Source organism: Capsicum annuum, unplaced genomic scaffold (genome assembly GCF_002878395.1).
Source record: "Capsicum annuum cultivar UCD-10X-F1 unplaced genomic scaffold, UCD10Xv1.1 ctg997, whole genome shotgun sequence".
Classification (NCBI taxonomy): domain Eukaryota; kingdom Viridiplantae; phylum Streptophyta; class Magnoliopsida; order Solanales; family Solanaceae; genus Capsicum; species Capsicum annuum.
Genome location: NW_025896065.1, coordinates 679,787 through 695,724, shown reverse-complemented (window position 1 = coordinate 695,724; position 15,938 = coordinate 679,787).

Sequence of the window (15,938 nt, the reverse complement as noted above, 5' to 3'; positions counted from 1 at the left end):
GCTACACTACTGGAGCCAATAAGGTTCCCGTTGCTACTTCTTCCATTTTTGCACTAAAGGGTGCTACCCTTATACCGAAACTTGTCAAAGTTATCTTTATATTCTTGTCAATTGTCAGGACTCTGAGGCCTCTCCTGATGTCATTACAGGTACGCTAAAACTCTTCTTTCACGATGTGTACTATTTACTTGATTTGGGGTCTACTATATCTTATGTGACCCCTTATATAGCTATTTATTTTGGTTTTGGTCTTGAGTGTATTTTTTATCCCTTCTCTGTGTCTACCCTGGTGGGTGCTTCTATTGTGACTAAAAGGGTTTATAGGGGTTGTGTGGTATGTATCTGGGGTAGGAAAACCTTAGTGGACTTTATAGAGTTAGATGTGGTTGATTTTGGCGTAATTTTGAGGATGGATTATATCTATTTGTGCTATGCCTCTCTAGATTGTTGGACCCATAAGGTCATTTTCGAATTTCCTAAAGAACCGATTATAGAATAGGAAGGGAGTTTCTTTGTGCCTAAGGGAAGATCTATTTCATATCTTGGAGCTCGGAAGCTAATTTCTAAGGGTTGTCCTTACCGTTTGATCTATTTTAAAGATTCTAACTCAGAGGGTCCTTCTTTATAATCTATTTTCTTGGCTAATGAATTTCTTGAGGTTTTCACTGATGATCTTCCCGGTATTCCTCCCAATAGGGAAATTGGCTTTGGAATTGATCTTCTCTTAGATAGATATTATATCTCTATCCCTCCCTATAGAATGGATCCGAATAGGTTGAATGAATTTAAGGATCAATTAAAGGACCTTTGTGATAAGGGTTTATCCTCCTTAGTGTTTCTGAGTGGGGTGCTCTTATTCTCTTAGTGAATAAGAAAGATGGTTTCCTCCAGATATGTATAGATTATTGGCGGTTGAATAAGGAATTTAAGGCTACCTCTTTTGGGGTGGACTAGTATATTATATGAGGTACTTCATTAGTGGTGTGTGATTTTTGCTAGACCCTAAGTTTGAACCTTAGATATTGATTATGCTGAAAAAAATGCTAGCTTAAGGATCGCGATGCAAGATTTGCGGGATTAAATTTGTAGGCTTGATGGGATGTGTGTAAGAGATTAGGTTAAAAAGTGAGGAAATATTGGAGTGAGTAATTTTTTTATATACGCCGGAAGTTTAGAGTTAAAGAGATGAAATGGGGTTAAGTTATTAGATGAATAAGAGCACTGGGTTTATAAGAATATGTTGGACCCTAGGCAGCATCTTGTTAGATAAGGTTTTAATTATGCAAGTGCCTTGTGTACCTAGTACATGTACGTGGTGATACCCCTTAGAGCAGAGTATTGTGCTTATAGGTTTAATGAGATAGTGAACTAAGGTTGATCTTGAATATTTGTCCTAGTGGGGAGTTTCAGGGAAGAGTCATGGTAAATTTACTCCTATTCTAGAGATTTTCTCCTATTTTGGTTAAGAGGGCATTATACCAATTTTGTAAGTATTCTATAGTTCCACTGCCTTATGTCCACATTCTCTATGCCACATATGTTTGTGCTCCAACCCCTAAAATAGAAGCAATAATGGTTCTTAGAAATCCAAGCTTCAAACTTTTGAACCTCTATGTTATGACACTTATGATCTATGAACTCATGTCTCATGGTATGCTTTGTTTCAAAAATCAATCGTTTCAAGCGGTAATCCTTTCTTTATTTCTTTAATATATATAAATCTTGATTTTATGTTATACGACCCATAATATATGCACTCGCATTCCTCATCATGGCTAGTTCGAAGGACTTATGCTATGATATGCTTATGCTAGAGCAGCCCTCTATTTATGACCTAGATGGTTTTTATGAAATATTCCATGTCTAGAGTACCGTATCTCTTTTCACGGGTCTCACCTTGAGTGGTATGACTGATGGGGGTCATAGTTGAGAAGTAACCCTCCCATCCTTGAGGCTTGTACTCTAGTTCCATAGTGACCCTCTTTTTTAGAAGTATGGTAGCGGATATGGAAGTGTAGTAGTGATATAGTTAGGGGAGTGAATGTTCTCTGATGTGAAATTTTATGGGTGACTACTCGAGCTAAGGCCATAGATGAAGATGGAAGGGTAAGAGGGACTTTTGTTATGTGAAACAGATAAGAAAGGGAGATATGGTGAATCCCTTACAATAGTAAGAAAAGTTAGGATACTATTATTGGCGGAGTGTAAAGTATAGTGTCCCATAGCCTATGCTAGCACTTTCAATTCTGATTTAGGTTTCAACATAGAAGGAATATAAAGTTATACTCAGGCCCTCGTAGTTATGTATTTTCAGGGAAGGGGGAGAGAATTAGGAAATTGAAATGGTATAATGTTGGGTTCATAGCTAAAAGCAAAGTAGAGAAGCATGGTTATATGTACGGGTTACTAGGTGCTTTATTTGTGGTGGACGAAACTTCTTGGGAAGCTGGAAAGGATATGAGGTCCAAATATTCGTTCTTGTTCCTTGGATTAGACAATCGTGCCGAGGGTATTCATTTCCTTAATCTCTTTGTTTTCTGACTTTGTTAAAGGAAAGTGTGGTTGAGTTTCTATCTTACAATCTTCCTAATGAATAACTTGAATCATCATTCGGGGATGAATGAACCTGGGGGTAAAATATAACACACCATATTTTTGATCGTTGTAAATTTATTGACTTTTAAGCTTACTTCCCAGGACTCACTGTATGAGTCGTAGGGTGTCTATACGGGTCGTAGGACCCAATTGTAGTGTGCCAAGACTGACCTAGCTTCTAGCTTGGTGATGACTAGATATAATAAGTTGTGAAGACTCCTAACGAGTCGTAGCTTGCTCTAGTAAGCAACATAGTATAGGTGCCCAGTAATTACGACTACGACCTTATGAGTCGCAAGGTCTATGTATGAGTCACAGGGTACGAGTCATAAGGTAACTTAATGAGTCATATAATGTACTTGTAGGGTTAATAGTGTGAATGTCTAGAGACATTGTCTTGACTACTAGTCAAAGGAATGACTCATTTCCCATAGATATGAGTCCTAAGGTAACCCATAATGATTAGGCGACAACTTTTAACATATTTAAGCAGGGGTATTTTCAGTTCCTTCTTTCCCCCAAAAGGGGTTATTTTCAACATTTTAACCTATCAAACACGTCTCTTCTCTCTCAAAAACCCCAAAGACAAGAGTACCTCAGGTTTGTAAGAAATTGGCACTAGAGCTTCCAAAGAGTGGGTTCTCTCCATAATTGTGATACTTTTAGGCATGTTACTCTTCCCCAAAACTTATTTTATTGAAAGCATGTATTTAAATTGTTATTCATGTGATTTAATTGTGGTTTATGGATATGGGTTTGAGGGTTTTGGAATGAATGTTCTTAAATTGGATTTCTTTGGTTTTATGTGTAATTTTTATACTTTATGAATGGTTTTTGAACAAAGTGGATGCATGGGTATGGGAATCGGAATGGGGGTCGACGTTTTCCCCTAAATTGATGTATTTGGACTTGAAATTGGTTTTGAATAATTGTGTTCCCTCAACCCACTTGTGAAATTTGTTTTGAAATATGGATTGTCACATGGTTTGACTTACTTACCTATACTATTTTCATTGCATAAATATTTAAACTAGAAACATGGATTTTGAAGGCCTTATTGGCTATGCTTTGATTTCATGAAAAAAGGGGTGTCGAGGCATTCCCCTAATTTGATTTGATAAACTAAAAGCGGTCTAGGAATTCCTCCAACTTAACTTAATGAATAGAGAGGGTTGAGGCATTCCCCCAAGTTAATGGAATTGTAATTGCATAATTATGAGCTTGCTAGTGAAATAGTATGATGATACCTATGATGCCTTAATGTATAATTCCTTGGTTAAATGAATAGGTTATGTGAAACTGGTCTAAATTAGGCTTAATAGGGGTTATGTATCTAAGCTATAAAGGTGGAGGTACCGAGGGACTGACACTGGAAACTCATGTTTGCTGATATGAGGGTTGGTCTCAATGACTGTGCGCATGGTTCATAATATTAATATATTTGTATCGTTGATTGACACGGGGTCGGGGAATTCCCTGGTCATCCTTGATACCTCGGTACATGTGTCTAACATGCATTGGGGTCTTTCAGTAGGGGAACCTGAACCCATATCGCCTATGTGTGCCTTTTTTTGACGTTTGAGATACATAGTCCAGGCTAATATTTTACTTGCATGTTAAACGTTGTTCCCTATTCTAGTATGATAAATATATATATACATGTATATGATTATGTGCATTTTCTTTGAATGATTTTGAAATTTTTGATCATGGAATTACTTTATCCCTTTACTAATTTATATGCTAGTGCTCATCCCACTAACCGTCTCCGGATGTTTTATCCATACGCCATGCAGGGAATGGAGACACTTCTACTTCTCTTACTTAGTGATAGTTGGGTTCTGGGTTGCTCGTTATTCAGCTTGAAGTGGTGACCCTCCTTCTTCTAGAAGGCCTATTACTTTTTGGATTAGTTTACGTCATAGACTATTTTGCTTCGGAATCTTCTTTATGGATATGGTCGGGGGCATGTCCTGATTTAGGTTGTCTTTGGATTAGTAGAGGCTTTGTGGATTATTGTGGATTAGGAGTTGTTGAACATCTTTAAGTACTTTTGAGTTATCTGATTCTCTAGCTTTTTATATATTTGAAATTCATCTGCTTCTAGGTGTGTTGTGTTCTATTTGACTAAGCAAAGGGGTGGTCTCTGGTCCTTGGTGGACTTTGTCGTGGCCAGGCCTTAGTTCGGTTCGTGACAGAATCTTTAGGCGAAGGCCATAAGCACTGCTCTTTACATTGTGAATAGATGCATGGTTAGGCCCATCCTTGAGAAGACTCCTTAGGAATTACTCAAAGGTAGATTACCTAATATTTCTCATTTTAGGACTTTTGATTGCAAATCTTTCATTTTTAATAATGAAAAAGTTGATTTGAAAATTTGATGCAAAGAGTGATGAGGGAATTTTCTTGGGATATTCTCACCATAGTAAAGATTATAGGATCCTAGATAAAAGAACAAAATATGCTAAAGAGTGTGTGCATGTTTTTTGTGATGACTCTTGTGTTGAGACTAATATGCATGATGAAAGTGAGATTGAAAACTAGTCACAGGAACAGTTTGCACCACCCGGTCCAACTAAAGATCAGACTGGGGCCATATTTATAAGGTGAACTAAATCACTAATAACTTTAGTTCAAGCCACTACCAATGCTCCTAGTAGCTCATATGGAATGGTGCCTAAAAGATACAAGTATCAAGGATCTCATCCAGTTGAGCATTTTCTTACTGATCTTACTTCTGGAATCATCACTAGATTAAGATTGAAGAAATTGTATACGTTCGACGCCATTCTATCACTAATCATACCCAAAAAGGTGAATGCAACACTTTTTGATACAGATTGGATATTGCTATGCAAGAAAAACTCCACCGTTTAAGAGAAGTAAGGTATGGCAGTTGGTTTCATCACTACATGACAGAACTATGATTCAAACTAAGTAGGAATTTAAAAATAAAGTGTATAAATATGGATCAGTTATAAGGAACAAGGCAAGGTTGTCGGTCCAAGGATACAATCAGGATGAAGGTATATCCTATGATGAGACATTTGCTCATGTGGCAATACTTGAAGCAATTAGGATCCTTGTAGCTTTTTCTTCCTTCAAGGAACTTATTATTTATCTAATGCATATGAAGAGTTTATTCCTAAATGGTATCTAAAAAAGGAAGTATATTTGAAGCAACCACCAGGGTTTGAAAATGTTGAGTTTCCTGATCATTTGTACAAGCTTGACAAAGCCTTATATGGGATGAAACAAGCTCCAAGGGCTTGGTATGAAAAATTAACAAAATTTCTCCTGGAGTATGGGACCATAAAAGGTACAATTAACAATACTCTATTTTTGATAACTAATGGCACAGATTTGTTGATTGTACAATTCTATGTGGATGAAATTATTTTTGGCTCAATTGATGTCAACATGACTTATGATTTTTTGAAATCCATGATTAATGAATTTGAGATAATCATGATGGGAGAACTCAACTTCTTTCTCATATTGTAAATCAAATAAACACCTATTGAAACACTGATTCATCAGTAAAAGTATATGAAGAAACTACCCAAGAGATTCTCTACGGAGGAAACCAAGGAGATAAGCACTGTCATTGCAACTACCACAAAATTGGACATGGATGAAATAGGTTTATCTATGGAACAAAAGTTGTACAGAGGAATGACTAGGTCTCTCTTGTATCTACTTCAAGTAGACCTGAGATTATCTTCAGTATTGGCTTATGTGCAATGTTTCAAGCAAATTCTAAGGAGTTTCATCTAAAGACTATCGAAAGGATATTGAGATTTCTTAAAGGAACTACTGAACTAGGCCTTTGGTTTCTTAAAAGAAGCAATTTCAAGTTGGTAGGCTATGCATATACTGACTATTCAGGTTTTCTAGTGGACTTAAAAAGCACCATAAGTATGGTTCACTTACTTCGATCATGTCTGATATCCTGGTCCACCAAAAAAAAATTCTGTAGCCTTGTCCATTGTTGAGGCTGAATATGTTGCTATTAGATCCTGTTGTGCATAATTACTATAGATTAAGCAATAATAAAAGGATTTTGGTATGGATGTCGGTTGTGTTCCAATTTTTTGTGACAACACTAGTGCTATCAACATAGATAAATTTCAATTCAACATAAAAGAACTAAAAATATTGATATTAGACACCATTTTCTTAGAGATAATTTTGTAAAAGGTCATATATCAATTATGTTTTGTTCTACGAAGATCAAATTGCTGAAATTTTTATCAAGGCATTAAGTAGGAAATATTTTGAAAAGAATAAGTTAGACTTGGGGACGATTAAGATTTTATAAGACTCTCTTAATGATTAGCAAGATTATATGTTTCTTCAAAATATTAGCTAAATTGTTATTCCTTTCAGTCTTGCACATTTAGTTGTGTGTGTTAAATCTAGGTTGATGACCTTTCTCATAACTATATTTTTAGAATGTACAAGTTCAATTGAGTACATGCTGGCACTAGAGACCAGGAGATTTATCTTATGAAGGTATACTCATATTGAATTATGGTTAATAATATTAAACGGTGGAAAAACTAAGCTTTCATATTTCTTATATTGTCCTACTCTCTTGGTTCTTCCCCTTATTTAACTGCCAAAAAATCAAAAGTCCTTATCCTTTCAAAAAAACTTCCACCGCTTTCACATCTGTGTCAAATCACCTTCTTCCATTTGTTCACATATGCTTCAACAGTTTTACCTCTTCACATTTTATCTTCTCTTTCTGTTTTTATAAATTTGTCGATCATCATTTTCTTCTCTTCACCAAACACTCTTCTCATAGAATCAAAAACAAGAAACTCATCTCTATAATGGCTTTCTCTTCTCCTTCAAACACTCCTTCTGTGTCTAATGAGTCTCCCCAAAACCCCCAAGAAATTTTAATCCATATTGAAGAAACCATAGAGCAACCTCCGAATATTCCTCTTTAACCTTAAATTAAAATGTAAGATTTTAGAGCATGAAACGAGTTCAAAGAGATGCTTGCCTCTTTCGTAAGTGGCCTTCTTGCAAATAATTCCCCTCTTTCGATGACCCAGATGTAATCCCTCTTCAAGTTCTTCATGGTGAAGAGACTCTCTTAGAAATTATGGTTCCTAAAACGGTCAGATCTTGTATTAAGAAATAATCTAGAGCCTCTGTTCTTACTCCTGATGAAGAACCTTCATTTGAACCAACTCCTCATATTCTAGTTCATAATCCTCATACCAGACATTGCAAGCGCAAAGAGGATGAAACTCTTGCATAAGCCCTTCAGGCTAGTAAGAAAAAAAATTCATCCATATCTACCCCTCCTCCTTCAACTGATATTCTATATGATAATGACTTTCTTCTTCACAAAGTTCAAGGATGAAGTATTGTCAAATGATCTATTCCTAAATTTTTCTCTTTTCGTCCTTCCAATCCTTCTCAGTCCTCAAAGTCTAAACCAAATAAGAAACCTTTCCCTTACTCTAAGTCATCATCTAAGTTGAAATCCATCTTAATTTCTCGCTCCTTGAACTAGGTTTCTATACCTTTTCCAGCCAATGATTCTAATTCTAAACATACACGCAATGATCTGCTATTTAAGATGAGACTTCTAAATCTTCAGATCCTAAACTACAACATATTTTGCATTTGAAAAAAAATCGTTTATCAGATGTAGGGTTGTAATAGTCTTTGGTGGACTGATATGACTGTTCTCCTCTCTAAACTTAAGGTTTGAGGTTGGTCTCACCAGTTTCTTCAACGTGATACCCAATGAAAGTTTGGATGACCTGAGGTTTATGGTTATTATACTAATGACTTTGAGAGTAGGCCTGAATTATTACTATTGTGCGACATGTGACAATCATATTTCTGGCTGAGGATATGGCTCATATTCTTGATGTTCCTCTTAGGGGATGGGATCACTATGTCAAGTTCAAGTGTCCTCCTTTGGATAATATGGAGTCTTCCTTGGCCAGTACTAGAAAGTTCTCTAGAAATCCAAATATTTTCCAACACAGCTATAATCATAAGAGGGAAATGTCTCCTCTTGATTAGCTATTCTTTAACGTGGTTTATGAGATGATCACACCACCTATAAAAAGATGCACTGAGGTAAACTATTTGGACCATAGGCAAACTATTTAGACCTTATTCTTATGCAACTTCTTAACACTGAGGTCAAGATGAATTTGCCTAGTCTTATCATTAAACATATGTAGCATGTGATTCTTATGAATGAAATGGGACATGATTTTCCCTGTGGATTTTGGTTGTCCCCATTATTTTAGGATTTTTATGTTATTTTCAAATTATGGTCATTTCAGACTACCAAGGATGTTCTTGGTTAGGTGATGCTGCTCTACTTGGTTCAATACGCAGGGAGGACACACCACTACAAAGATTGAGGAATGCCTTGGCTGACAAGACTGCAGAGTTGGAGGAGGTTCAAGTTGTTCAAGCTCAAGAGAGAGGGGTTATTCAGGCTAGAATCCAGACTTGAAAAGAGGATCTTGCACGTGAAAGAACATAGAATGCTAAGGCTATTTGTATATTGACATAACTGATTTCACCTGTTCTACTAGCCTCCTCTGCCCCTTCATCTTAGTCTCTTTTGATCCAGTACTTCCTATGTCTTATCTTTTTTGGGTATGCTTAGTTCGATATATTTATGTTATTGTTGTTCAGATGTAGTTCATATTGTAGTTTAATGAAAGGACTGGTGTTCGGATTTTGTTTTTATTTCTCTTTGACCTATTTTCTTTTACATCATTATGATGATTGCTTGTCTCACTCTATTTATTTGTCACACCCCGAGACTACACCCTAGACGTCACACGGTGCTTAAGGCCACAAGTGATCCTAAGTTAACCCTTGTACTGGCATATTACTTAAGCTACTGATTTAATTACATAAAACTGGCGTAAAGTGAGAAAGAGATATCTTTAGTTAAACATATTCAATACAGAACTATTTAAAATAATTATAACTCTGGTTATACAAAATGAAATTGGAATCAAATACATCAACTCTACTGACTATTTATGAAGACTCTACTAATATTGACTATAGGTAACCGGACGTGACCCCCAGCTATCCCTATTCAGTATGACTGAATAAAGGAAACAAGATGCTACTCGAACTATGATTAACTCGAGCCCTCGAATCTAAAGGACTCTTCACCTGCTGACTAGAATCTGCACACTGTCTGATTATGATGTGTGGGCTACAACTGGTACCTACATTATAAGACAATGTAGCACATAGACATATATGTGGGTCAGTACTTCTGGAATGTCCTGAGTATATGGGGGTAAATGCATAAATAAAACAATAACTCAATATATTATTACACTTTCAAACCAATGCAAGCTAAGTGTAGATGACTCACCCTGGTCTTGAATAAAATGACGATGACAAAAGAATAAACATGAATAATGAAGCACAAGTATAAACTCTGTGATCCATAACACTTAGTTTCTAAAAGCATTACTTTTTGTTCTATTTTTTTGGGTGGTTTTTCTAAAAGCTTTACTTTTTGTTCCATCTTTTTGGGAGGTTCTTCTAACCGACATAAACCATGTAAGCTATCATGGAGTCCAATGTCTTACCCACGTTGAGGAAAGTTGTTCTACCCTTACCATCAGAATAGAACCTTAACTTGAGTGATCACCATTCTTAACCCACAATGGAACTTAAATCTATGGTGGCACATAGTTCTGAGGCATGTGACCTTGTACTCATACCCAACTCGGTGCTAAATACTACTCCCATATTACTTATATTATCATACATCAGCAAATCTACCTTAAAATCTCACAAGGGTTTATAATGAAATCCAGTTATGCTTCTCTTCGCTTTAAATTATAATCAAAACGAACAAATGTGGATTCCACATCTTATCTTAAGATCAAAAGATCAATCTCTACTTTAAATTTTTGTATAAACTTACCAAAGGAGCTTAAGATTATAATTTTACAAAAATCTCAAAACTTGTACTTAGGACTTATAATATATACTTAATTTTTTGAAATTAATAACAAAACTTCATGCTCAATAATCTTCTTGAAATGCTTATATAATTTCAGTCAAGATAATGAAATCAAATCATATTATGAAACATATAAATCAAAACACGAGCATATATAGTCTAGATGCACTTAAAGCCTTTGAATCTCATGCTTTCTTTCATATAACTTGTAACACAATATCATGCGAAAAACTCAATTGAAAATCTTTAATCAATGTTTCAAATAATTCTTATGGTGTTCAAATCATAAAAGTGAATTCTTTAAGTCAAGACAAATATGCACTTTAATACTTCAATCACTTTATAAATCCATAAATTCAAAACAAGATAAATTGGGTATGAACCCTAATTGCAAATCTTGTAACTTTAATTTTAAAATAAGTTTTGGGCACAAGGATGAAAGAATATCCTTACTCATAAACCCCACATACCTTAATTTTCTTAACTTGTGAAGAAAGCCTGAATCTTGGGACTTGAATAATGAACTTGTGAAGGAAACCCTATTCTTGATGTTTCTTGAAAATTTTCTTGAACTTGTAAGCTTGAATTCTTGTAAAGAGAAAACTTGAATTTCTTGTTCTTGGGAAGAAACCCTAATCATATTATTCTTGAGATTGGAGAGGATTAATGTCATTTAAAATTGATAAGTAATGGTTAATAACACCTAATGATGCTTTAAGTCATGGGGGTAGGGTTTGAGATGAGGAAAAGACCAAAATACCCCTATGAAAGTAAATCAAAATATCAAGAATTTCTTTACTTGGCTGAACCCTTGTCAATTAGTTGATAGCCTATCAGCCTAGTCATCAATTCCATTTCATGTTATGGTTATAGGTGATGACTTGTTTGATGTCTTATCAACTGGTTGATAGCCTATCGGCCTAGTTGTCAACTCCTTCAGAGTTACTACCTAAGGTTGGCCACTTTAGCCAATGGCTTGTCAACTGTTTGATAGCCTATCAGCCTAGTCATCACCTTCTTCAATGATTCTGCCTAAGGTTGATGACTTGGATGATGGCTTTTCAATAAGTTGATCGCCTATCAGCCTAGTCGTCACCTTGATGACAGATGGAAATGCTAAGGTAAAATGGGCATAACTTCCCACTTCGATGTTGGATTAAGGTGAAACAAGATACATTGGAAAGAAAACTCAAAGGCCTTATATTTGGTATATAGTAGGATACTTGAATCAATATATTCTAGGATATACACTCATCTAAAGTGGACCCTGGCTGGCATATTCGTCAAAGCTCTATCAATATAAAAGTCCTCAACTCATCTTTGAGTTAGGAGGGTATTATGACCTCGATCAATACACAAATATATTACCACACCATATATTTGATAATCACACATACATATACATAGAATAATTGGGTTCAAGGCTAAACGCATAGGAAAAATGTTTTGAATTCTAGCCCAATAATATAGGGTGTTACATTATCTCCCCTTTGGGAACATTCATCCTTGAATAAGACTGGTTAGACTGAGAACCCTAAAGCAAGTAAGTTCGTATTTGTATACCCCGTACTTTTTCTTAGCTTGAAATTGTCCCAAGAATGTTAGAAGTTTTCTTTGAAAGATGAATCCACTTTTGTACACATGGTATTTTTATGATTTTCACTTTTAAGATGAATCCATGGATACCAATTTCATCAAAATCCGACATTAGAAGAGAAAGTTATGGCCAAAATATAGAAGGCAGTAAAATCACCCAGGTAAGATAGTGAGGCCGACAAACCATCAGACTAGCGATGGACCATCACCTATGACTATGACACTGAGGCAGTATGACTACCTTCTGTCCTAGATAGACAGCCCAGGTCGACAGATCATCGAACTAGTGACGAACCGTCACTCAGGCCATCACAAGAGAAATAATGAGGCCGTATTCTGCCTAGAAGTGACGGTCAGGACCGATGAATCGTCGACCCAGCAACGGACCATCAAACCCCACCATTGCACCAAGGCAGTAAGTTCTAGTTCTGGTCCCAGTGCGACGGTCAATCCGATGGACCGTCGACACAGCGATGGACCATCGCACCAACCGTCGTATGTTCGATTTAGTTATTTTAAAGCCATTTATAAAGGGGCTTTTAAGGTTTTTTATCACCTATTTATATACCTAGTTATATCCGACCAAAGCTCAAAAATTCATTATCCATCTACAATAACAAAATTAGGGTTTTTCCTCTAAGCTTAATCCCCAAGAACTAAATCCAAATGTTCTTCAAGAACTAAGAGATTCAAATTCTTCAAGTTTAAGAACTTCAAGAAACTCAAACCAGATATGCATAGTGTTCATTCATGGATTCCTTTCATCCATGAAGCCCAAGAATCTCTTTTCAAAGTTCAATTGTATGGATTTTTTTATGAATTTCATGTTGGGTTGCTTTTGTTCATGTTGATAATGACCAATTGAATTCTAATCTATGTTGGGTGATAAATTTTATATGAAATTGATTAGTAAAAAGGTAGATTTATGTTGACCTATGATTAAACCCTTGGATGATGAAATTAGAGTTGAATCATGATGTTTATTTGTTATATAATGTTGTCTACATATACTATGCCTACCATGTGTTTGATTAAATACCTATGTGAAGGAAAAAAAATGCCCAACTAGTATGATCTTATGAAATACCCATCTATGTACAAGCTTATGCATATCACATGTTTGATGAATTGCCTCAATAAATGAATTATAGATTTCGATGTTGGTCAAGTATTCAATAAAGTCATGCTTTGTCAGTTTCTTTCCATCGAGTCCTGGGGTACTTATACCTGATAATTTAGTTGTATACCTAGAGCTAGTGTCATGTTTTCATGATATCCTCAACCAAGCCAAGATCCATAGAACTCAGTTAATCATGTGACTCAGGAAAGCTCAGTAATTGAGTAACCTCAGTAATCTAACGAACTCAGTCAGTTATCAGATATCAGTAGTATTCTATCAGTCAATGGAATTTAGTAAACTTAGTCCATGTTTAGATTAGTTAATCATGTTCAGTGTATATTTAGATGGGAGTAGAAATTAGCACTGTATGAACCAAAGGATAGGAACTCACCTGCCAGCAGCGGGTGTGATTCTTAGAAGCAATCCTTGCATTCCTGAACTACATAGTCAGCGTAGGTTGAGACATCATACCTGCTAGTTGAGGGTAGATAAGGTGGATTGATCTGCTAGCTGAGGGTTCCTACCATACTCATTAGAATAACCTGCTAGACGAGGGTCACTCATATATTGTACCTACCAGTGGTGCGATATTGACAACCTTCTAATCAGGGCATAAATTGGACCCCAATTCAGCTATAATGCATCATTTGGGGTATGTCGGTAAGATGACTATTTCCCATAGTTTCATATTACAAAATCTAGACTGTCATATATAGTTAACTCAAATACAATACGGAAGTTAGCTAGTTCCATCTGATTCAGGACTGTCAGATATAGTCACTCATGTTATCAGTTATCAGAACTCACCCATTAGTCATGTTAGTTATTAGTAAACTCATATTATCATGATTTAAGATATATTTACTATATATGCATGCATGTATTCTCACATTTATAGTAGTCAGTTAGCCAGTATTGTTCATGCATATGAAACCCATACATTTAGCCTACCTCACATACATACCAGTACATTTAAAGTACTAATGTAATTACGCTATGGTGTCTTATACCATAGGTTCAAAGACACAAGCTCTAGAGCATCATTAGATTCCAGTCTCAGTAATCAGAGCTAGAGGTGAGTCCTCATCTTTTGAGAACATGATTAGTACTTTATTATCTCATTAATTTATTTATTAGTTAGAGTTAGTAAGGGACATGTCCCATCAACTCCTTATTCAGACCATTTAGTCAGTTAGAGACTTTCCAGACTATCATGATCAGTTAGTTATTTTAGTTGTTTTTCGTATTTCATACCCCATCCATATGTTATGATTTATTAGATCCTAGGTTACAGTTTTTAACCTTATGGCCTTTCATTTCATGTTTTCATATTATATAGTATATTATGAAGTATATAGGTACAAATATCAGTCATAGGTTAGCTTATGGTCCTTTGGGGTCATGAGCAGCGGTGTAGCATTTTGGGTACTAGATTCGGGGCGTTACAAACTTGGTATTAGAGCCTAAGATTTAGTAATGTTTAGGAAGTCTGAAAGTCACATCTAGTAGAGGCTTGTGCATGGGTGTGTTGTGCACTACATTTACGTGCAGGAGGCTATAAGATATTTTAGGAATAGTTTCTCTTCTTTCAGTATTCATGTCGTTCCAGTGAGCATAATCTTAAGTCAATCTCTTAGTCTATTCTATTTCTTCTCTTTATTTCAGAACATGCCTCCCAAGAGAAGAACTCATCCTGTCCAAGAAGATCCCTTGGACGAACATGTTTCTTATGCAGAGTTTAGAGCGGCATTCACTGCTTTTACTCAGTCAGTTACTGCTCAGAATGAATGACTAGCTGTCATTCCGGCCAACCCAGTGGCCAATTCAGCTGCATCCAGGATTCTGGACTTCACCCGAATGAATCCTCCATACTTTCTTACGTCTAAGGCAGATGAGGACCCTCAGGAATTCCTAGTCAAGTGCAAAAGGTTACATACATTATAGGGGTTACTTTTAATGAACGTGCTGAGCTAGATACATATCAATTGCAGGATGTTGCTCACATTTGGTTCAAGCACTGGAAGTCAGAGAGGGCAGTTGATAGAGGGTCAGTTGAGTGGGAGGAGTTTGCTTATGATTTCATTGATATATTCTTTCCCCTAGATCTTAGAGAAGATAAGGTTTTAGAATTCATCAACCTCAGGCCTGACAACATGATGGTTAAAGATTATTCTCTTAAGTTTACTCAGTTAACTAAATATGCCCCTTATGTGGTTGCAAATACCAGGGCCAAGATGAGTAAGTTTGTTTCAGGGTTAAATGATAGCATGGTTAATGAGTGCAGATCCACCATGATAAATAGTGACATGACTATAGCCAGGCTTATGACTCATGCTCAACAGATAGAGGAGTAGAAGATTAAGATAAGGGAGAAGAAAAATAAGAGAGCAAGGAAAGGTAGTTTTAACTTTTCTCAGCCTAAATCAGAAAAAGAAAACCGTTCTCAGTTTCATCCTAAGTCCTCAGTTCAAGATCCTTCTCCAGCTAGTTTTCTTTTTCCTAAGTTTAGAGATAGAGCGCTAGGCTTTAAGTTTTAGGGCAGTGTTAGCAGTGCCTGTACCTATCCCCTTCATCAGACTTATGGAAAGAACCATCAGGGTACTTGCAGAGCTGGAAGTGATACATATTTTGGGTGTTGAA